The 22,993-nt window shown below is 45.2% G+C and overlaps 1 pseudogene; it reads right to left on the reverse strand.

The window, feature by feature from the left end:
* Window positions 1–9,431: 9,431 nt before the first annotated feature.
* On the reverse strand, window positions 9,432–22,226 carry LOC144124715 (uncharacterized; annotated as a pseudogene).
* Window positions 22,227–22,993: the final 767 nt, after the last annotated feature.

A 22,993-nucleotide genomic window follows, 5' to 3' on the forward strand; every position in this document is an offset into this window, starting at 1 on the left:
GCCGTCTTCCACTAGCATGGATCCTGCTGCACCACAGAACCCGGATATCTTGCTGAGGTCAGCAGCCAGGAATGAAGGTGTCGCCTATTTAGAATGTAAGACAAGTTGGCTTTGATGCCCCATCGGCCAATGCTGATAAAGGAGCAAAACACAGACGGAAGACGAGGCTGACAAAGTTCAGATTGGTGCTCAGGAACGCTTGGCTACCGGGGTGCGCCGTGCTAACAAAGATTGTGGCCGTCCACACTTCTTGTTTGATTTGCGTCTTTACACTTGTGGAAGGGCTGGGTGCGCCGTGCTAACAAGAAGTGTCGACGGCCACAATCTTTGCTAGTACAGCGCACATCGGTAGCCAAGCGTTCCTGTGCGTCAAACTGAACTTTGTCAGCGTCGTCTTCCGCCTGCGTTTTGCTCCTTCTTCAGCACGGGGCGCTGGGGCATCAAAGCCCAATTGTCAATCTTACAAGAATGATTTTGTAAGCTTGAAATGCTTTTAGCTCTCATCCTTGATAAATGCAGGCAAACAATCTAGAAACTGGAAACATGGGGATGAGCATCTCTGCACACCTCTCGGAAATGGGAAATTTTCTGTCCGAATGATATGAAGCAGAAAAAAAATTGCCTGCAGAGCAGCCCTAGGCACAATTTTAACCTGTGGCAGCTCAGAGCAGCTTTGCTTAGCGATGGCTTTGTGGTCGAAATGCAGTTTTTGTTTGTGTTCTAGTTGTTGACGTTTCATTATTTTGCAGAATTATTTCTTGCAACTGAGACAAGGTTCAAGAAGAGTAATGTGATAGTGAACTCAAAGTGCTTTAAAATCCCCTGCAGATGCCAATTAAAGGAACACTGAGGAGAAATTGAGGTTGCCTTGTATCGATAGAATATAAGCTCCTGATCACAAAAACGCCACTCCTACTGAAAAACAAAGCTCTTGTAAAGTAGAAAATAGCAAGAACAAAAATTCAGGTATCGCCGCCACAGGGCAATCTCGCAAGTACAAGCGTGATGACGTCATTGGAAAAGAGACGCCACCTTGGAGGAATTTTCCTTCCTACATGAAGCTGCGAATCTCTGAGGCTGACAAAGGAAGGTTGCGCGGATCAATATTGAAGTAAGTTTTGTTTTAAAACCGATAGTGCACTTTTATCACACCAGGAAGACAGAAAAAAGACAACCTGAACGTTGGAAGCAAAGAAAGCCGATGCTTGGCGGCGCCACAGGCGGCCAGGAGAGATTCGACTTGTTATGGCGCTGCGCCTCTATGATCTTTGTGTTCCTCACGGTTTTGTTTTTGACGCGTCTCGATCTACAAGCGCCGAACAGCAGAGGAACTCCCAAGTGCCGCTTCAAGTGCTAGTTAACCTTTGAAGGAGCCTGTTAAGGCTGGTCAGATTATTGCCGCGGTCGATGAAAAACCATGATGCCACGATGGTCGGTGATCGTACAAGGCAGTGCGCAGTACAAAGAGCACTTGTGTCTTCGCACGCTCTCCCAGCAAAACATTCCTGGCTCTGCCAGTCAACTTCAAACTACTTAACGAAAATTCTTTGTTAGAGACGGGAGACAGGGTACAAGGCAGTTAAGAAAAATATGCTGATGGCCTAGCTCTGTTAGGTCAGCATATATGTAGCGAAAGCGTGGAGACTTCTGCATCGGAAGAGTGCACTCACTAGATGCGTCTTTATTCATGGTTAAATATTGAGCCGTCGCGGCGGAGTGGTAGAGTCCGCCTCAAACTACAATGGCCCTGGTTTGATTCCGAGCCTCGGCACAGGTTTTTTTTATTCAGTGAGTGGGCGGCGGCTTTCAGTGGCGCGCATAGATGCCGCCACCGAATACGTTGGTTAGCGGATAAGCGCAGGCTCTGTTAAAGATGCAGTTAGGAGAACTCTTTCAAATTATTTTTGTTAGCAAAATCTGAGAGTTCGGCATTTCAAGGCTTTGTTGCCGCCTGTCCGGGAGTGAAAGATGCATTTATTTCACAGGAATTTGGATTCAAAGTTGAAAAAGTTTTTCTCGCCACTCCGATTCAAACTCGGGTACTTTATGACATCACGGCGCACTCTTATGACGTTACAGGACGCAGTGACGTGAAACGTGACGTAAGCGCAGACGTGATTTCTCGCGGCTAGCGGTGTGGTCTAGCAGCCGAAATGAAAGCTACTGCCGCCGCACGTTGAAGGCATCTATCGGGGGCCACTACCGTCGCTTCGTTGACGTTTGCACCTGCGTCTTGCCTCCGTTATGATCGATCCCGTTCCCGAACCTGACGACGAAGTTCTCGCAAAAACTCCGGCCTGCATTTCAGCGACCTCAGCCCCACAAAGCGTGTGATGCTTTTGAGGGAGCACGGTTAGGTTAGGTTCCGGCGGGTTGTTTCCCCCTTCTGCCATGAGCAGCCGTTGCATATTAAATATCATAACCCCAGTGCGGGGAGTCACAAGGGGCCAGGACAAGGTCGGTGAGTAGCGCTCATTGGAGGCTGGCCGGGTCTTAGGGGCGAATGGATTGCGATTCCTTGAACAGCGCGGTTGCACGGTGCAGCAGGCGGCATCGAGGTCTCCCACGGTTGCAAGGGCCAGGTTATTTTATTTTTTGCCAAAAAAACGAATGGGTACTCAAGGGCGCTTGCGTTTAAAGTTGGTGGCTTGAAAGTAAAGCCCACGCTTCAACGTCTTCCGCGCGTTTCCAGCGGTACGGGGTCTACTGGATCGGGCTCTCTCGCCCACTTGTATGTACCTTCAGATGTGAACTGTGAATGGATTAAATTAGCCGAGAGCTCGAACAGAACAGCTGCGTCGAACTGCCGAAGCTATTGAATGATGTCACAACACATACCTCGCTGCAGAGCTGAATCGGTCTGGCCGGGCCGGCGGTGGCTGGCTCACCCTTGGCAAAATAGAGACATGCTTAAAGTCTCCGCCAGTGCGGTCAGGGTGCGCCGAAACCGCCGAACGCGTCGGCGGTCAAGCACAGTTGGAGCATAGAGGGTCTCGGTTTGGGCGACGTGACGTCGCCATGCAGTGCGCGCGCGCATTACTCCGGAGTGTAAATGCACCTTAATACTCTTGTCACACGGGCATTGTAACCGCGGTTACGCTTAACTGCGGTTAGACGACTTAACCGCGGTTAAAGAAAACCGTCAAACCACCCCTGCCATACAGAAATTAGTCCCACCACTCGACGACTTGACCATGATCACGTGTTTCCCACTTCGACATAACTAAAATTACAACATTTGCAGTATTTGTTTCTGAAAAATTGCTTAATAGCAATTTGCGGCATTTTTATTTGCTTGACTATGCGTGTGTAGCAGCTGCAGGTAACTTCAGTGCGCATGAACATCAATATGACGCCGTTTACTAAGCGCAGTTTTTAACACTGGGTCTAGTCGGCTTTGTAGACATTATAGTAGCCAACTACGGCCGGCTCTCCCGCGTTTCCGCTCACGACCCTCGCAGTACCTGCGTGGTTTGTACGAGTTCATTTTAGCGTGCATCGTTGCTTGTGCCCACAGGATTCGAGCAGCAGACGCTATTATCCAGACGCAACGGGATCGCAGCGCCTACGATGGCTGCGAGCGAACGGGCTTCCGAAAATCGACAGCGTGAAGATGAATTCTGGCTAATGTTTACGATGCAACAGGCTGCCCTTCAGCGCCAGCGTGTTCAGCTTATAGCGCTCCTAGCCGAAATTGAGCGGACGGAGGAGGAGCGACGATGTGCTGAGATGAGGTGCCGCCAGCTCGAGGCTGCTATTGTGCAATTATGTCCACGCGAGCGGAGGTTGTGGGCGTACCCGAGAGGGAACTCTTGGTACGAGACGACGGTGCCTCACCTTCCAGACAGCGAATTCAGGACGCATTTCCGGGTGAATCGCAGTACATTTAGGTACATTGTGACCGCATGCGAGAGCATGATAAGACAAGACACAAACATGCGAAAGGCTGTACCGCTGCACAAACGTGTTGCAATCGGCCTTTACCGTCTTGCCACGTCGGGCGAAGACAGAAGCGTCAGCAACGCTTTCGGTGTGGGCAGGTCCACAGTAAACGAAATTTTCTGGGAATTCTGCCATGCTGTTGTGCTGCTATTGGAACCGAAGTTTGTGATGTTCCCGAGAGCTCACGAGTTGGCCGAGCACATGTGCCAGTTTGCTGCAGTGACTGGATTTCCGCAAGGCATAGGCGCCCTAGATGGATGCCACATCGAGGTGTGCCCACCTAAAAAAAACGCAGTCGACTACTTCAACTACAAAGGATGGTATAGTGTCATTCTTTTGGCAGTGGCCGATCACAAGTACAGATTGCTGTACGTCAATGCTGGTGCGCCAGGTAGGAATCACGACGCTGGTGTATTTCAAGTCTCAAGGCTCCCGCAGCTGTTGAGCAGCGAGCTGTTCAGCAGAGAAGTAAAAATTCTTGATGGCGTGCCAGTTGGGCCTGTCCTGCTCGCCGACCAAGCGTTTCCTCTCCAGACACACATGATGAAGCCTTACTTGCAACCGGGTGCACTAGGATCTCCGACACAGTTATTTAACTATCACCTTTCATCTGCAAGGCGCGTTGTGGAAAATGTGTTCGGAAGATTGAAGGCCCGGTTCCGCATGCTGTTGAAGGGACTAGAGTGCGACATACACAACGTGACCACTGCCATTCGTACTGCCTGCGTACTGCACAATATATGTGAGCAGATGTCCGATCGCTGTGATGTGGCTTGGCTCGATGCAGCTCAGGCTGAAGAGCAGCGGCGCCCTCAGCCAGTATGCACCAGCAGCCGATGTGATGCACCAAAGGTGGCAGTTCGGGATGCCTTAGCAAAACACATTGCTGCTTCAAATTGAAATATGCCATCAGTGTTGTGTGTTGCGATAGAAGACTGGATTTTATGCATGAAATTAATGTGCAGTACGCTCAGTGGTGCACTGTTGCACAAAACAAGCATGATACAACATCACAAGATGATGATAATGTGCACATTTGTTTTTATTTCTTTTTTTCAGCCAAGAAGTCCCCCATCATGTCAACCATTTTGTTCTGAATGTTGTTGGACTCCTGCAGGAGCTCCACTACTTTCTTTTGCAGTTTTCTATTTTTCTTGGCTGCCTTTAAAGATCTTTTTGACTCTTCACTATGAAAGTGTAGCAGTTGCTGCACTGCAGATGTCGATTGTCTCTTTCTGGCCTTGTCTGCACCTGTGATGGCGGGCCGGGCACTGGCTGGGGAAATGCTGCTTGGCCCAGGGTCAGCAGAGCTGCTCAGTGCTCTATTGCTAACATCAGCAGCAGTGGTACTCAACCTGCTGGTCGCCTCATTTCCTATGAAAGGCTCACTTGCAGTTACATCATTTTCAGCAAATGCGACTCTTCCCCATGACACGAGCTCCGCATCCTCAGGCATTTCAGCCACCACTGGCACCTGCACAAGACAACCACATAACATATAGCATTGTTCCTAGGATGCAATTCTTGCTATGCTGTGCAATACTTACTGGAGGCAAGAATCAACTTTATCGTGCTCTCTTGCACCCATAACTGGTGTTGAGTGTACAAACTCACTGCATTACAAATGAAAAAATATTGACACTGCACGTGAGCACAAAATGCTTATGCAGAATGAGTGTGTTAATAGCCTTCTTAAGTTCCAGCCACATCTAATAAAGAATTGGCACTGAAATCTATTGCCTGCATTTCTGTTATGTTATGCTCAACAATACATATGTTGTACCCTGTAATGGCGTTGGCCGGCCAATGGTGTTGAAAATAATATAAAATTTCTTGGAAACACAGAGGCCGATGCAGCGGCTAGGCAAAGACATTAATACTGTCGCATCTGGCCTTCCATTCTTGAGGTGTGACATAACTTGTCCTTTTTTTTTCAAGTATACTATGCTTTGTGCCTATCAATCATTGAAAGGCACAAGGGCATTTGCAGGCATGATGTCTTTCCCACAGCAAACATTCTCTCTCCACTACCCACAAGTACATATCTATGCCCATTTTGCTGACAGCTGTAAAATATGGGTTTCAATTCAGTAAAAGCTGCATGCAATGGGCGAATGGAAAGGAATGTCAAGAGTAGCTTGGCCCTCATTAAGCATAAAATGAAAAATAATCCTTCATTTGCACTTTTCACTGCATTTCAATTCTGTTCTGCGGTGAAAACAAGAAATGCATAGCTGGATCAGCAGTGTTTCCTTTATGTTGCTGTACATGTTAACACAACTAAAATACATGGACCAAAATGGGTTCCGAGCCTTTCCACCCTCCATATCCATGCAAATGAGTTTCCATATTACCAGGCTCCTAATATATTGAAGACGTTTGGTACCCAATAAAACACTATATCTCAAGTTGTTCATATTAGTGGCTATCGTATTAATGGGACACGACAGTGTCTTATATCACAGCTCCGGCTGATCTCTTGCTTTACCAGGCAAAGAACTTTCGTAGTTGGCAAGGCGCGGAAAACACGATTAGGATAATTTTTCTTCCGCATTGTACCTGTTTGCCATCTCGAACACATCAAGCCATGTGTTTACACATGTCGATTTCAAGAATAAACATAGCTTAAAGTTTACGCTGTGTGTGTGTCCTGTCTGCGTCAGTCTTCCTCACTGTTCAAAGAAGCATAAGCCATCAACTAAACTAGCCCGCACGTCTACCCATGTCAACGACTATGTGTTTACAATAAAAACTCGCTGACATTAGCATGTAAACAGCTCATACAATCTTAAACCCACAATCTAGTTTTGTAATCTGAATTTGTTACAACAGTGTGCGAAATTACCCTTTAGCATGCTATTTGAGGAAATGTAAATCACAGCCTACCTCAACATTTTCTTCGATCAACATCTCATCATTCATTGGGAGCGATCCCAGAAACTGGTGGAGGTGCCAATAGAACGGCCAGTCTTGTCCGCCTGAGCCGGTGGTGGTGCCAGTGCGCTTGATCTTCCTGGAATAAGAATTACCACTACTGCACATATGCAAATAAAAAAAAATCCAAAACTGCCATTTCACTGAAAAAGAAAACCTTCAGTAAATGAATGTATCTGCCGTATAAAATCAAACCAATGCTCAGCTGGCATGTGGAATTTCAGTGATACTGTGAACGTAGCGAAAAGATGCGACGATAGTGGCAATGACAGCGCACTGTTGGTGACGCAACAGCAGCGTAATTACATTAGCACGGCGGGTGTCAAGTTGGAACAGGTACACACCAGTCATGTGTCTTAAACGAAAAGAAACACGGATCGCAATTTTTCGTGCATCAAGCGGAGCCTAGGCCTCACTTTTTTTTTTGTTGTTGTTGTGGTGAACCACACAAAGCTCGCACTAAGCTAGAGCCCCCTCACGGCTGCATGCCGCTACGCAGCGTTCAAACCACAGACCAGCACTCGAAAGCAGCATGCATAGAGATTGCAACTTTACTTACCGATACTTCTTATGCAGGTTATCTATTTTTTGGCGGACCTGCTTGGAGGTATACGGCCCCTCGCCGTGAAGCCCAGCGCTCAGCTCCGCTGAAATCGACGCGTAAATACGCGCGTTTCTCGAGCATGCACGCAGAGCAGGCAAGTTTTCTTCCCAGAGCCGTATCAATGTCATCGTCGCATGGTGCGACCACGACACTCTCTTCATATCGGCCCGAGACTCTTGACTCGAAACGCATGACACTGGCATGGGCGCCGCCATGTTTACGGTTTGAACAACGAAACCGAGGTTGCCAAGCTCGGTTTGTGCTAACTGCGGTTAGCGGGCTAACCGTGGTCGGTTCTGCCGTGTGAACAGCAGCAACTACAGTTTGCGGTAACCACGGTTTCGATAACCGCGGTTAGGAGTGCCCGTGTGACAAGGGTTTAACAGAGCCTGCGCTTAACCGCTAACCAACGTATTCAGTGGCGGCACCTATGGTAGCCACTGAAACCCCCCGCCCACGCACTGAATAAAAAAAGAAACGTGTTCCGAGGCTCGGAATCGAACCAGGGCTTTTGTAGTTTGAGGCGGAGACTCTACCACTCCGCCACGACGGCGCAAGATTTGGCCATGAATAAAGACGCAACTAGTGAATGCACTCTTCCGATTGCCGGGCACGGCCACTGGCCTCCTCTTTTTTAGACCCGCGCCTCAGGGAACTCATTCCGGATGCACCAATAATTCAGGGTCCACAGGCGTTCCGTATGCCTGTATTCTACGCAACAGCAATGGCATTCCATGGGCACGCTCATTCCGTCCGCCCCGACATAGACGTGGAAGCAAACGGAGTAATGGAGTCCTTTGACGCATTGCTTCTATATCTGGTGCCTCCAGAACGCAGACGGCGGAAGGCGACCTCTTCGTGGCAACGTTCTTAGACAGTTCCAGTTTCGCAGCTCCGTATACTGGCCGCTTACTAGCGTGCCATTCGCGGACGTCGCTGGAACTAACGGCGCTGCAGTCGCGCTTTTCTACACATCTCGCGCATCGTCGGCTAAACCCACGTAAAGACGGGCGGCGCCGCGCCAATACCTGCAGTTAAATTTTTTCCGGCGGTTATAGCACGGAACACGAATCAAAATCTGCGACAAACCTCTGCCAGTCCGCAAGTATTGATCTGCGTTCTGAACACCCTATCATACACCGTGCGGCCGAATGTGTGCAGCGAAAGAATCTTCTGTTTCATGTGTTTCTTAGGTTCGAATAATTGAACTTCATATGAACACGGAAAGACAAACTTGTTTAAATATTTTATTGTACAATTCATTTACGGCGCTTTGTTGGTTGAGCTGCGCCATTTTTAAAAACAACTAATAAATCAGACTCTTGAGGAGAAATTTATTTTAAACGTCAAACGCTTCCATTGAAAGAGAAAAAAAAACACGTCTTGCTGCAAAATGCGTTCCATTTATGGGCGCTTAAAGCAGTTTTGCTCTCTATCTCTCTTACTGCACTTGAGCAGTTGCCAACATTTCAGAGTTCATTTTCCTGGAAAAAAGAGTGCATCCTCTTGATAACGCAAAACTTGATCACTTTAGCAGTGACTTCTCTGCAGTGAATATTACAACCGACTCCAGGCACAGAGGACTCTTCAAGCATGTCTAGCACCTCCCAGAACAGGTCAACAACTACAACGCGTTTCTCAAGGGATTTGTGAACAATGCTCTCCATCTTCTTTATCACTGTGTATAGTCTTAGCGACAGCTCGCGAAGGCATCCTCTTGAACGACCTCAGGTCAGTCAAGTGCACCTTGGCAACATATAACTTGGACGGGCGTGTTCTGGAGCAGCCGTCAGCGTGACCTGGGAATCCTTACAATGAATTGCCTTAGTTATCTTTTTATGCATATATCCTGCTAATTAATAGACAGCCCTTTCTTCTAGTCCGGATCTTTCATATCCATGGTCGCCCAGGTCATCACTTTCACCCGAAAGATAGCTGATACCAAGAAGCTTCACAGTTTTTCTTCCACAGCGTTCCTAAGCTCCGCAGCAGCCTTTGCCTTTTCTCCGAGCCTGTCATGAAGCGACACGAGGACACTTTCAGCGGCTCCAGAACAGTACGCTTTAACTACATTCTTCACAGGAGCGAACAGGGACAAAAGCCTATAGATCTGGCTGAACTGTATGATCGTGGGATGGTCATCATCGGCGTGAAAAGAGCCAACAATGCCAAATAATTTCTGAAAAAAAAACATGATAGCAAGGCAGGCGAGTTGTTGATACATATTTAAAAATAACAGTGTGAAAAATGGGCACTAGAGGGTAGAAAAACAAAGGACAAGCGCTCTGAATATAGACGAACAGGCAACAAGCAAACAAAAAAAAAACACAAAGCATGTGCACTATGTAGGGTCAGGATAGGCAACCTCACTGTCACGCAGAAGCAGGGGTGGTTTGCAGATGCACTATCTTGGTTTCTTTCTCATTTTGTAGGCTGCTACGATTTCCCTGGTTAATTGATCGGGGTATTTATACAATATGTCACTATAGCACAAGGAATGAAAACATGATTGACTCTCTCGGCAATGATCAACCAAATTCGTGGAGCGGTTAGACTCTAAAGAGTTTAGATGTTCTCTAGTCCCCGTTTTCCGCGCTGTTATTTTTAAATATGAAAAAAGAAGAAAGCAGGCGAAAAGTTTGTTAGTAATTGCACCAGCTTACAACTAATTGTTTTTCTTTAGAATACGCTGCCCCTTATACACTGCTACTTCAAGAAAATTGCGCTCTGCAGAACAGGCTGCCGCTTAGGCGGTGAACATTAAAACTCCTATGGACGAATTACCGAGGTTCAGAACGTCCGCAGAATGTCGAAGGGAGTTCCAGTGCCCATTGCGCTATACTGGGCTACTTCAAGAAAATTGAGCTATTTTCACCATTTCATCACTGTGCACTCGTATGTGTTACCTCCAAGGGATCTTGGTTCAGCTTGGCCGTCAGCAAATAAGGCGCACCTGCTTTGTGCAGCTAAACGATTATGTCTAAATCCGACAGCAAGGTTACTTGTAGACAATTCTGTCGTTTGCTTTGAAGCAAATACGAGAATGTTTCCTTATTGGTGGTTGTGCTCTGTTTCATCAAGTAGGTGGAGGAAGCCATTGATGACCTGCCCGAAGAATACAGTGATTATTACTGAGTCAAGCCCTTGTGAAGAAAAAGTGTATATCACGACGAAAAACAACACAGAGCCCTAAGACTAACATCACATTAAGGAAAAGTACCTGAATCTTCGGCGAGTTCACTCGGATCCATTCCGCAGGGTTTTTTGTATTCAGTGCAATTATAAGATCACTCATTCTTCTCGTGAAGGCCTCTGCTTCCTTCGTGTGGACGAGTCCTTCAAAACCCTCTGCAATATAGACCTGCAGGCCAATGGCACTGCTCCGACTGAAGAGCTGCCGGGAAAGTATATGTTTGATGACACCACTCCCAACACTGAACGCGTTGAGATTTATAAATTTTTGTATATGTTTCTCTTGTAGCTAATCTGAACAGCAATCAAAATGGCCGATTGAGCGAGTTGGTGGGACATGATTCGAAATCACCAGCGCCGAAACAGACAAGGACATGAGAAGAAAAAACACTGACGACCGGACGCGCGCTGACTATCCTCTTCTTCAAACAAAAGGAAACCACCCTCTACTGACAGGTGGCCGCAGCCACAATGTTGACCAGTGTGATGGAAGAATTGTGCTAGGGTGGGCGACATAGAAAAGAGACCAATGTAGAAGAAATACGTTCAATCAAAATTGAAAACTGGGCGAGCCGGTGGGACATGATTTGAAATAACCAGTACGGTCGTTACCTTCATCTATTAATTCACATAAACTTTTAAGCAAGCCTGCTCAAGAGTTGGAATCGCAAAACCCAAGCAGCACAGGTGATCGGCCCAGTATTGCAACAGGATGGTCCCATCCTGGTTCTTGTAGGGCCCGCTTTGCCAATAGGGTTCCAATGTTGGGCCATTTACTTCTGCTGCTTGGAAAGCAGCGATTATACCGCAGCTTTTGCATGCCTTACGTGACCTAAAATCATGTGCTTGTAAGGCTGTTGAAACGAAACCGAAACGATCATTTCCAGCACCATATCGCTGACCACCGAAATGACAGTCGCTGCATACTTGTGCAGTTGGATAACTGCACCCAACACAAGTTGCGCACAATGTTTCCAGGTGCAGTTCCTTTCGTGGGATAGGTCGCTATAGACTGCACTGAGCTTTCAGGCACAGGCACAAACATAAGAAACCGTCAATCTTATATGTCGACTTACTGAAGTTGCACGCCTAGCGCTGTTTTATTTCCACTAATATAAGAGTGCTAAATTCCTGGCCGCCCATTCTCCCACCTAACTGATTTTGTATTGCTTCCAAAGAAATGGGCTTGAACCAAAACTTGCAAGGTAGGCATTTAAGGGCTTTAGTTAGATGACTCATAGTGGGCAGAGGCATCATCTGCATATCATAAATAAGCCTGTATAAGCTTGTGGGCTGGCTATCCTCAGCATTAATTAGTTTAACAGCAACTCAGCATTGTTGCGCGAATGCCACATGCTGACTTTGATTTTTATCTGCCTTAATGATCTCATGAACGCCAGGTGCTGCAAAGGTGGGAGATAAACCAATAATCTTTCAATTCCTTTATCTTTAACCTTGGAGAGCGCTGCTTTCAGTGCCACGACCTTGCTGTGTTTTTTCTCCCGCATGGCAGTTGCTCGACAAGCTTTTCTCTTCAAATTCTGCAGCTTTTGGCCATTCTTATAGGTGCTGTCGTTTTCTTCCTAGCGCGCACCTGTCTTCGCAAATGCAAGCAACGCGCACAAATTAGCTGCTTAGAAAAAGCATAACAGTGTTTGTGATGAGCAGCAATGTTTGCATTTACCCCTGCACAGATATTTAAGCCATCTGTTTCCATCATAACGTTTTCAAGGTCAGTGACAGGAGCTGCAACTTTGAACAGCTGCTTGTGCAGCTTGTTGTAGCCGTTTACGAAGCAGCTACCATCTTCTTCGACGACAGCAGCCTTGGGAATCACTAGACGGCTTACTGCAGCTAGCTTTGTGCAGTAGAAAACTGCCCACACCTTCCCAGTTATTTCGTCCTTTACAATTTCATGTTGCCAGTCCGTAGACGGTAGAGTCGCAGTCACCAGATCACCAATCGTCAGTGCAGTCGACGTAGTACTGGTTTCCGCCGAGCGGGAAAGAGGCATATCAGCTCATTCGGGATGACTGCCTCTACGCAAGGCTCGCCTGAGGAGGACGTACTGTCGCTGCAAGGATCTTCACACTTATCTGTCTGCATGACAGCACGTGTTTTTGGTGGGTCCGCATAAGTACACCAGGGTACATTTTCCATCAATGTTATTGCTCGCTTTTGAGCCAGTTGGACTTTGACTTTGGCCTGTATTTCATAATTTTTGGCTTTGAGAGTCGGTCTGAAAGGCCAGGAAAAATTCGAGGGACGGCACCGGGCACTAGAGCCCAGTTCCCACGGGGAATACGGACCTCTCGCCCGTTCACAATATCCGTGTACTCCTTGATAATATCATCATGCTCAGAATGACGCTCCCATACCTTAGACGTGTGAGAACGCCGCCTTTCCTCGCGAAGCAACATCTGCTCCCACCTTTTAAATTCGATTTCATCGCGAGCAGATTTGGAAAAATGATGACCGGCAGCATAGTTTCTTCTGCCACTTTTGCAGCTGAACGCAAAGCAGGATGGTATGTTTACCTCTCGCTTGAAGAAACTAAGTGCACATATTTCCCCACAAACACGTTTTCACAACACTAGCAGGACCACCACACGAAAAGCCACCTTGAAAATCTGACTTACCTGTCGTAACTGCAGTGAGCGAAACTCCCGGGACAGCAGACGATGTAGGAAAGCTCTACTGCAGCGGCACTGGTTCCCGCGACCACCACTTCAGCCACCTCCCGAGCGGAGCTGCGAAACTGAAACTGTTTAAGAACGTTGCTTCCAGATTATCACTAACAGCGGCCTACCTTCCGGATCATTTTCGTGACTTCATATGGCGCTTGTGAAGGAGTTTTGCCTACGCTAGAGTGCGTGCAACGATGGGGTGTTGTACGGACAGCGCAGTGTCCTAACTGCCCTCTTCAAGACAAGAATCTAACCGCCACGTGATACAGGAATGTGTTGTAGCCCGTGCTTCTTTATGGAGGGTGGTACAGCAGTATTTCCAGGTGTGGGAGGGCGGAGATTTTCAGCGAGCATTCGTTATCCTCGCGGCTGCTTTGAGCGTCTGGTGGTAGTTGCTGGTACTTTTGTGCTCTAGCGCAGTTTGTGTGAGGCTGTTACGTCACAGCGCCGTAGCCGTGCTCTTTCGCACGGGCGCCGTAGTGGGGAGCTTTTAAGCTTCCTTACGGAAGAGTTGTTATTCTCTTGGGGATTTAGAGTTCCTTCCCCAGTGGCCCTGCCTTTTGGCGACCGTTTCGGACGGGCTCGTAAGGGTTGTTTTTAGGTCGGCCTCGTTCGTGTAGCAAGGACGTAATTCTCGTGTATTGTCGGTTATTACGATAGCATAATACATGCCAACAGCGCAACCATTCACACACAATATCTATATAAAGAGCGTTTCGTCTGTCTTTACATAATTTTTAAAAATGGGCTCTTCGAATTAGAATAGCGTTTTTTTCGGCATTACACTGTCAGCGGTGAAGTACATCAGAATACGGCTAAGGCACGCTAACTAGCAGGCTGGTTAACTAATAATGAAAAGTTAAATTTTTAACTTACCGTAAGGCTCCTTAATTACTGAGAAGCTTGTATATTCTCTTAATTAATGTACATGCCAGTTTTTAGAAATTCGAAAACGCTGTTACCTTCGGTGCTGTGGTCGTAAAATTTTGGTGTTTTCCACGAGTTACGCACACTGGAGACAATAGCTGCAAGAGCATGTCTATAAGCGCATGCATTTTGCAAACCTTTTATTTTTTTACAATTTAGCATGTGGTTCTTGATGTTATAGAAATTAAAATGATTACACATCTGTTTGTCGAGTTGATCTCTTTGAAAGTACAGGTGCGCCATACAGCTTGACAAAAACTAGCTCGCACACACGTGACTAAACGAATTTGCTGTACAGTACATAAACGCTCAACCCGTTCCATAAACAACACGCAACAATTCACTAGCGGATTTAGATTTCAAGCTACGCATGGAATTCTAGTGCATGTGACAGCCGTTTGTAATACACCGCTATATCATATAAGGCACTTTATAGTATCAAGTTAATTTTATTTTTTATTATTTACAGTGCCGTCCAGCCCTACAAGGGGTATGAAATAAGGAGGGAAAACACAGCACACACAGCACACACTCAAAGAGAACACAGCACACAAAACGTCGGGCCTATACAGATGCCAAAGTAGCACAAAATGCATCAACGTTATTTATAGACGCTACATCTCTTGGCATCTGATTTCAAAGTTTAATGGTTAGAAGCAAAGGCAAAATTTGAACAAGATAATCATAAATGTGGTAAATATATTTTGAATGAGTGCTCGGTGGTTTGAGATATATGCGAAGAAGATCATAGCTATTCTAGTCGGAAAGCGGTAGGGCTGTGATACAGTTTTAAAACGTATACAGAAGCAAAGAATTGCGTCTTCTTTGCTGCAGTGCTTAAAGATTCAAAGAGTTTCGGAGCTGTGTATTACGGTCGCGAATGCAGCTGCTTGTTACAAAACGAATCGCATGGTTCAGTAATGATCCGAGTGACTGTGTTAAATAAGCCTGATGCGGATTCCAAATACTAGAGACATATTGCAGCTCCGGTCGGGGTCAGTTTCAGATGCGGCCATGTAGAGTGTTTTTCGAATCAGTCCAAGAGTTTTACTCGCCTTGCTGATAGTGTATTCAATGTGCTGATCCCATTCTAAGTTAGCTGTCATTATGACTTCGAGGCATTTAAACTGATTTACCCCTTAAATCGAAGCACTGTTGAAAGCTTAAGAAAATCATAGCGACGTGTAGTGAATGTTATTACCTTGGTTATGTTGAGATTAATCTGCGTTAACCACATGTCACACCATGATGATAATGAATCGAGATATTGGTTTAAAAGAATAGATTCGTTAGCCTCTTTAATCTCACGATAAATGACAGAGCCATCCGCATAATGACGAATTTGAGAAGAGGTATTGTAGTGTATATCATTTGTGTACAACAGGAATACTAGCAGACCTAACACAGATCCCTGACGAACGCCATATTTTCCTGCAGTAAGGGATGAAACAACTTTGCCTACTGTGACAGCCGGCAATCTATCTATTATAAAATTCTATATACATTTAAATTGCTTCATTGAGATTTAATGTCCGAAGTTTAGCCAGTAGGCGGTGATGAGGAACGTGGTCGAATGCTCTCGAAAAATCAATAACCACGGCATCAACTTGACCTAATGAGTGAATATCCCGAGCGAATATTAGTGATGAGTTCAAAAGGCTGCGTTTCACAGGAGTCCCGCCGCTCAAAAGCCGTGCTGACTAGAAAAAAGCAGGCTGTTATATACCAAGCGCTGCATGAAGTGACTGTACAGAACGTCCTAAAGGATCTTACATGAAATAGACGTTAAGTATATTTGTCTGTAATGACAGCAGTCACCACGATTGCCAGATTTGTAAATAGGGATCACGTGTGCGAATGGCCAGTCATACGGTAGAGTGCCCTAATCTATAAATTGCTTAAATAGCTTAGAAAAAAAAAACGGAAGAATGTGGGGCAGTAAGTTTTAGTAATTTTGTTGATATACAGCCGGGACCCGGACTTTATTTGTTGTGAAGACGGTGAATTGGGTTTTAAACTCCCTCTGGAGACAGAACCAGATCCTTAATTCCAGCTCACTGAGTATGAGGAGAGATACGTGAATTGGGAATGTTCCCTTCAGTGGTAAATACGCTGGCAAATGACATACTGAGTTGGTTAGCAGTCTCGAGTGGAGAGAGCAGATGGTCTCCGTCCCGTACAATAGGCTTATTTTTACACTTGCAGTGGTTGACGATTTTCCACACATGTTTAGAAATAGTATTTAGAACATCTGGGAATGTGGTGTTGAAGAATGTTTGCTTAGAGGTCTTTATTTCAGCTTCACAAATACGCGCTCTCTTTCTGTACCTTGTCCAGGGATCAGCCTTGTTTGTATGTATTGATGAGCGATAAGCGCGTTTTTTTTCCTATTAAGCTTTTAAGATGTGGGGTAAATCAGGAATTTTCAAGGTGGGGAAAACACTCACATTTAGGATGAACATATCTCTTGCGCGCAAATTATGTCCTTAAATAGTGACCTTTTATACTCGGCAGAACGGGTTCCAAAGTAACCTTTTAGCAGTGAAAAGGAATAATCAAGGAGCCTAGTTATTGGTGAGATATTTGCCTTAGAATGATTGCAAATTTTTTTATGTTGTGTTAATTTCCTGTGAAATCTGGCGCTAAATTGGTGACTAAATTGGATTAACCTGAGGTCACTTATTTCTTCCAAAACATTGAGAGAAATTGCGTCAGGACCTGTAACGCATACAAGATCAATAATGGCAATGTCGTGTACAGGCACTTTTAAGATCTGGTGTAGTGAAAACAAATGCAGAGTATGGAGAAAATTGTGACATTCCTGTCTGGACGGGCCAGAATTTAGAATGGTACTAGTGGTCTAATCAATTCCTGGCTGGTTGAAGTCTCCTGTTAAAATCATAGGGACGCGGGGGAACCTGCTTCCAATGGCTTCCGATTTGGTGGTCAGGAATGAAATGAAGTTAGAATCAGGGACAGGTGGACGATAGCAAACACCGATTAAAACGGCAGAACGTGGTGATATGGAGTGTGCCACGATCCAGCAGGTGTCAATGAAAGAAGGCAGCACAGGCACACTTTCATAGTGAATCGGTTTCCGAACAACCATGATGACACCACCACGACGCGCAAAACTACTGTATTTTTGTGTATATGCTGGATTCAGTATGAATCGTGAAAACACTGTAAGGTACATTACTTCTGAGTCATCTTTTAGTGCCCATTCAAATATCAGTCGCACATATTGTCATAGAAGAAATCATATCCTCCTGCTTAGAGAAAATACCACTATAGTTAGCTACCACAAATGAAACATGGATAACATTTTCGGCCGTTTTAATGGGTTTTGAAGGCATCACATCGTCATGTCATTGTAAACCACAGGGATGATTAGATTCAGATGGCGTGATTCCTGAGGGGACCACTGTGCCGCAGCCGAATTTACAGAGTTATGTTTGTCTGCGAACTGAACGTTTGTCAAGTGTAGTTGTACTTTTTGGCCCTGGTCATGGAACTGTTTACCAAAATCCCACAATCGCCCTTTTTTCCATGCGCCTTAGACTACAAATCTGCCTCGAACCACATCATCTCATCTTTATGGTGTTTCAATTTGGACGAGCTAGAGAATACTTCCTGTTTGCTCTTGTAGTTCAGAAACCGAATGACGATTTGCATGTTTTAAGCACTTTTCGGACAACCAAGATGACGCGGTGGTTGAATGCTTCCTACTTGGACATCCGGTTTGCTTGAAAGAAATGTCGAACTATTTTCTTTAGTGTCGTTCCAAGTCCCTGTTTCCACCTCTGGAACTCCTTTCACAAGTAGTTTGTTGCGCCTAGATCTGTTCTTTAGGTCGTCCAAGGCTCCTGATAGCTGGTTAATTTTTGTTTGCAGTGTGTTAATGCTCGAAGATGATTCAGTAACAGTGACTTTTAACCTGTCCACATCATTAACGGCACTTTCTAGAGTGGATAGACGTTTAACAAGGTCGTCGGTTTGTTTCGCAGTGCAATTCAGCTGGAGCTTGGTATCCTTTTGGCATTCTAAATTTCTTGCGTCTGAAGCTTCTAGTTTGGCAAGAATAGCATCAAGTATATTGTTACCTTCAGCACCGCGACTGGACTCAACGCCGCCACAATACAAAAGCACACTAAGGGCAAGGAGAGCAGTTAGAATTATACATGCTCAAGGAACAGGGGAATGCAAAAGATGAATGAGTCGCTTAGGATTTGTTGCAGAGCACTGCTAAAGCAAGAACAAGCAAGTTATGCTGCAAAAGGTAAACTTGCTGTGTTTCAAAAAGGCATACACACTAAGCGAGAGTCTGGGAACAGTATCAATATATTGGTCTTGCGGTGCGCTGGTACAGCGCATGAGCAGCAATATACTCGCACTGTCTTACCGATGAAATGTGAAGCTTTTGGTGCCAGTCTTGATAATGATAATCAATTCTGTGCTCTCAACTTTGGAGCAAAACCATGGTGCAGACGAGGAGTCCAACGTTTTAGCCGTTGTTTTATGCCTGTTGTGCAGGTTCACCTTCCTGGGTGATGGAGTGATTCTCTAATAAAAGTGGATCCACCTGCTTGAATAGCCCCAGAAGTGACATCTAAAGCAGTGAAGGGCATCAACAGCCTCTAGAACAAAAGCTCCCTTCAACAAAAGGGGAGCCTTGCATTATTTGAGAAAGGTGCACAGCTGTTGATAAACCCGAAAGCACTTGCAGTGTGTTGTTTTCTTTTATGTAATCTGATTATATTCCCTTTGTCGTTTGCAAAATTCAGCCTTTTTGAGCAGACCATCATATACCATGTATTAAAGGGAAGCCCGCCGCTCATTTTTGCAGGTAGGCTTTTGGACATAATAAAATTGCTATTCCAGCATAGTAATATCAGTGTTGGCACATATCAGCGAATAGACGAATAACGGTAACTAGTTAGCTAGTTAACAAGATTCTAGTAAATAACTAGTTAACTGATAGCAAATAGTGATGTGTACGTCGCTGTAATGCCGACATGAGCGATACCATCAGCACTGTGGCTGAGCAGATTTAAGCAGATGCACATATCGTTAGAAAATTGGGCACCGGCAATGGGCAAACAAAAACACCTGCATATGCCACACGACCACCTCTGCTCTGCATAAGCTGCGGCAGCGAGCAGTGATGAGCTTTGTGGTGCAGGCAGATGCAGGTGTTTGCGTGGCACGTGCAATGTGGAGTGGCGTGCAGGGTGTCGTTGTGTGGAAGTAGTTAGCAGCGGCATGCATCGTGACGTGGTTTGGATGATGAATGTGGCGTGTTCGCCATTTAATGAGATGCATAGATGGGTGTCACTTTGCGCCATCATCGGTGCATAATTTCTGAATTGCAGTTGAAAGTGGAAAAAACTATTTGAGCCCCAGCTAAGAGGGCAATCACATTTTTGAGTCTTAAAGGCTGATTTGGCGTCTAGTAATGACAAGCTGTAAATTTCGAACTGCTGGCATGTACCCATCTGTCACAGGTAAAAGGAAACTATTAGAATTTAGTTCACCATCTTATTACAGTCATATTCTTTTACAATAGTATTAATAAAGACTATCTAATCATTGATGTCAATCGATTTTGATGATGTGGTTTGTCTGAGATTAATTCTTTGTCACGCAGCCAGAGAGGGATTTAATCATGGCACTTTGATAATATACATGAATTAACCTCAGGGTTGTGGCAATTGGTCGAAACTGTTCGCTGGAGGGCCACCTTCGATGGGGCATCTAGCGCTTCATTCGCGAGTTTTTCAACTATAGTTAGCATGATGCACCTATTTTTGACGTCCACCAACACAGATATTAGAGTGCTGCAAAAGACATCGTCTACCCCGTATAGCCTTCTTTTAGAAATTAGCAGCAGGCCTTCTTGAAACACCTTGTACATGGCTAGGGCAACTTTAAACAGTTGCGAAAGAAAGGAGTAAGTACTCATTATCAATCACCTAAACGCAGCCATGCAACCGCAATATAAATTGATATAAAGGTACTCTTTATGTGGCCTATTACACAGAGCCTCTAAAAATAAATTTCTAACTTTTACATTCCTTCTAAATAGAACAGCAGATGCCACGTGGTGAATTCTGAATAGTAAAATGTTTTGGTGTTCTTATTTAGTTGAGCAGAAATTTAAGGAAACTATTGTAGGAAGAACCAAGAATGACTATTTCATCGTTAAGTTTGTCTAGTAAATGCTGATATTGGATGCACTTTTCACTCAGAATATTAAATTCATTGCAAATGAAGTTATGACTGAGTACTGGTTGATTTCCAGGTGTCTTAGGGCTTCGCACAGGCAGTTATGTCTGTGGTATTTTGAAGAATGGCAGGAAAACATGACGTGGTACTTGGTGGATATTTAAATTGTGTTGAAGAATTCAACAACATTGATATGAAGCGCAGCTCATCAGCATCTTCTGAGTGGCTGGTGTGGGCCTGCGTTTGAAGCTCTTGAGACAGAATAAAAATGTAATTGTGCAAAGCTGTGTTTTCTAGTGCATGGGGATGGGGCTTTACTCGTTCCTTCTGAACAAGGCTGCCAGGAACCCCGGAATAGGGAGCCCCCCAATAATTTTCCAAAGGGGACAGCCCCCCCCCCCTTCCCGCCACGCCAGTCTCCAATTGCACTCAATATGCTAATATTGAGTGTTGCCCCGTGTGCTGGCGAGCCGCTAGCAGTGTACCAATATGCCACTGCGTCAGCATGCAGTTTTAACCAGTGTGCTGTGTGCAGTAGTTTCAAGTGTATACCATTATGCACTGGTTTAAAGTGTACCTATATACAGTATTGCACAGTACCAAACCGGCCCGCATATCAGGTATGGCACTGGCATACATTGTCCCAGTGGCACTGTGTTTTCTAATAGGGTAATGCCCATTTATTTCGAAAAACCGCTTTCATTCGAATTACACACAAGAAAAGACCTTTTCAGTTGATGTATGGCACTAACAACGTATCACTATTAGAAGTAACAGAGTATAAATATTTGGGCCTCTGGATAACTAGAGACCTTTCGTGGACAGAACATGTATATACTGTTGTAGTATATTCCTTGCGTAAGCTATTTTTCTTCAAGCGCTCAATAAAGCCATCCACGCCTAGCGTTCGCCATTTAGAGCAGAATTCTCTCGTCCGCCCATTGTTGGAATATGCTGTAATTATCTGGGATCCTTTCACCTTAACCAACAATAAGAAAGTATAACAAACACAGCATAAGGTAGTTAGGTTTCTTTACAAATCATACGGCCGTACATTTGTCAGCGATTTCTTCAGAGTGGATTACCTCCGGTGACTGCACGCCATCGTATCTATTGGTTAAAGTTCCTGTTTCAGCTAGTGAATGGTCATTATAAAGTTAATACTTCTTAATTTTTTACTTACTCATCAGGTTATAACACGAGACTGAAAAACGTTTTCACAATATCCCCTTTAAACGCGCGAAATAAGTGTTTTATATATTCTTCTTTTTTCTGAAAACAATTACAGACTGGAATAACCTAAATAATGAGATTGTTATCAAGAATGCTTTGCTGATGTTTGAAAAATTCCTGCAAATGTTATGAATATCAGTGTTTCTGTACTTGTATATTTTATAAATACCCACGGCCTTGTACCAGAAGGTAGTATGCATAAATAAATAAACAAATAAATAAATAAATACATAAAAGGAATAGTTATGAACGCCGGATGGCATGAATTATTCAAAAGCCACCAACTACAGCGTCTCTCATAGCCCGTGTGCAGCAGCGGAACGTAAAACTTGACACACCATGCCGAGAAGCGATGCGAGCAACACTTCCTCAATTAAAAATTACCTGCGCTCTCGTCCGGCTGGCCTCCCCGTTGAGGAAGGAAACGGTGGCAGGTGCCATCCGGGCAGCATGTTGAGGAACAGCATGCTACCCTCGTCCATTCCCGATAGGAGGCCAGGCCGGCAAGTGGGACTGCTGCTTCTAACGCTGCCAGTTCACTGGTTACCGCCTCAGCCGCGGCTCATGCCGGTGCGAAAGGCGGAACGAGTAACCAGGAAGGCAGAGCAACGCGGGCACCTCGTTTTCGCCAGGAAGATGCTCCTCGTGACTGCGACCGCAGTATAACAGGTAAGAAGTTCATGGGGAACTACAAATTAATATTTGTCAGAATTATATATCCGCGAAGATAACAACGTCTAAGATATATTGGTCCTGAATTCAGGAAAGTTCCTTCAATGTAAAACGCAATGGGTGTAGCACCCTTCTTTTGAGCTGTTGCTGTTTGCGCAGCTGCAAGAATGATGTCATTAATCTGTAGGAACAAATTTTCGTGTAAAGTCGGATGGAAGAGAGAGGAATGTAGGAAAACCACTGTTGCATCAGGACTGTTCAGTTTTCGCCCTGAATATAAAAACGGCGATAAAATGAAGATGGGAAGAAAGGTAGGAGACGGGCCCTGGCTGCCGATGGAATTCTACAATTTCTGGTAAAACGAAGATATACAGTATGCAAAAAGTGCTCTAGACGAAAACAAAAATGCAATAATCATAAATATGAGAGGTTACAAGGCGACAGTGTGAGGGGAACCGGACAAGCGTCACGTATACACACGCAGTTGCATGCCGCCGAGAAGATGAACCTGGCTGATATGAAGCCTGACTTATGGCTGACATTAGTAAGCAGCAGTGGGATACGCCTTCGTTATTTC

Source organism: Amblyomma americanum, chromosome 1, assembly GCF_052857255.1.
Source record: "Amblyomma americanum isolate KBUSLIRL-KWMA chromosome 1, ASM5285725v1, whole genome shotgun sequence".
Classification (NCBI taxonomy): domain Eukaryota; kingdom Metazoa; phylum Arthropoda; class Arachnida; order Ixodida; family Ixodidae; genus Amblyomma; species Amblyomma americanum.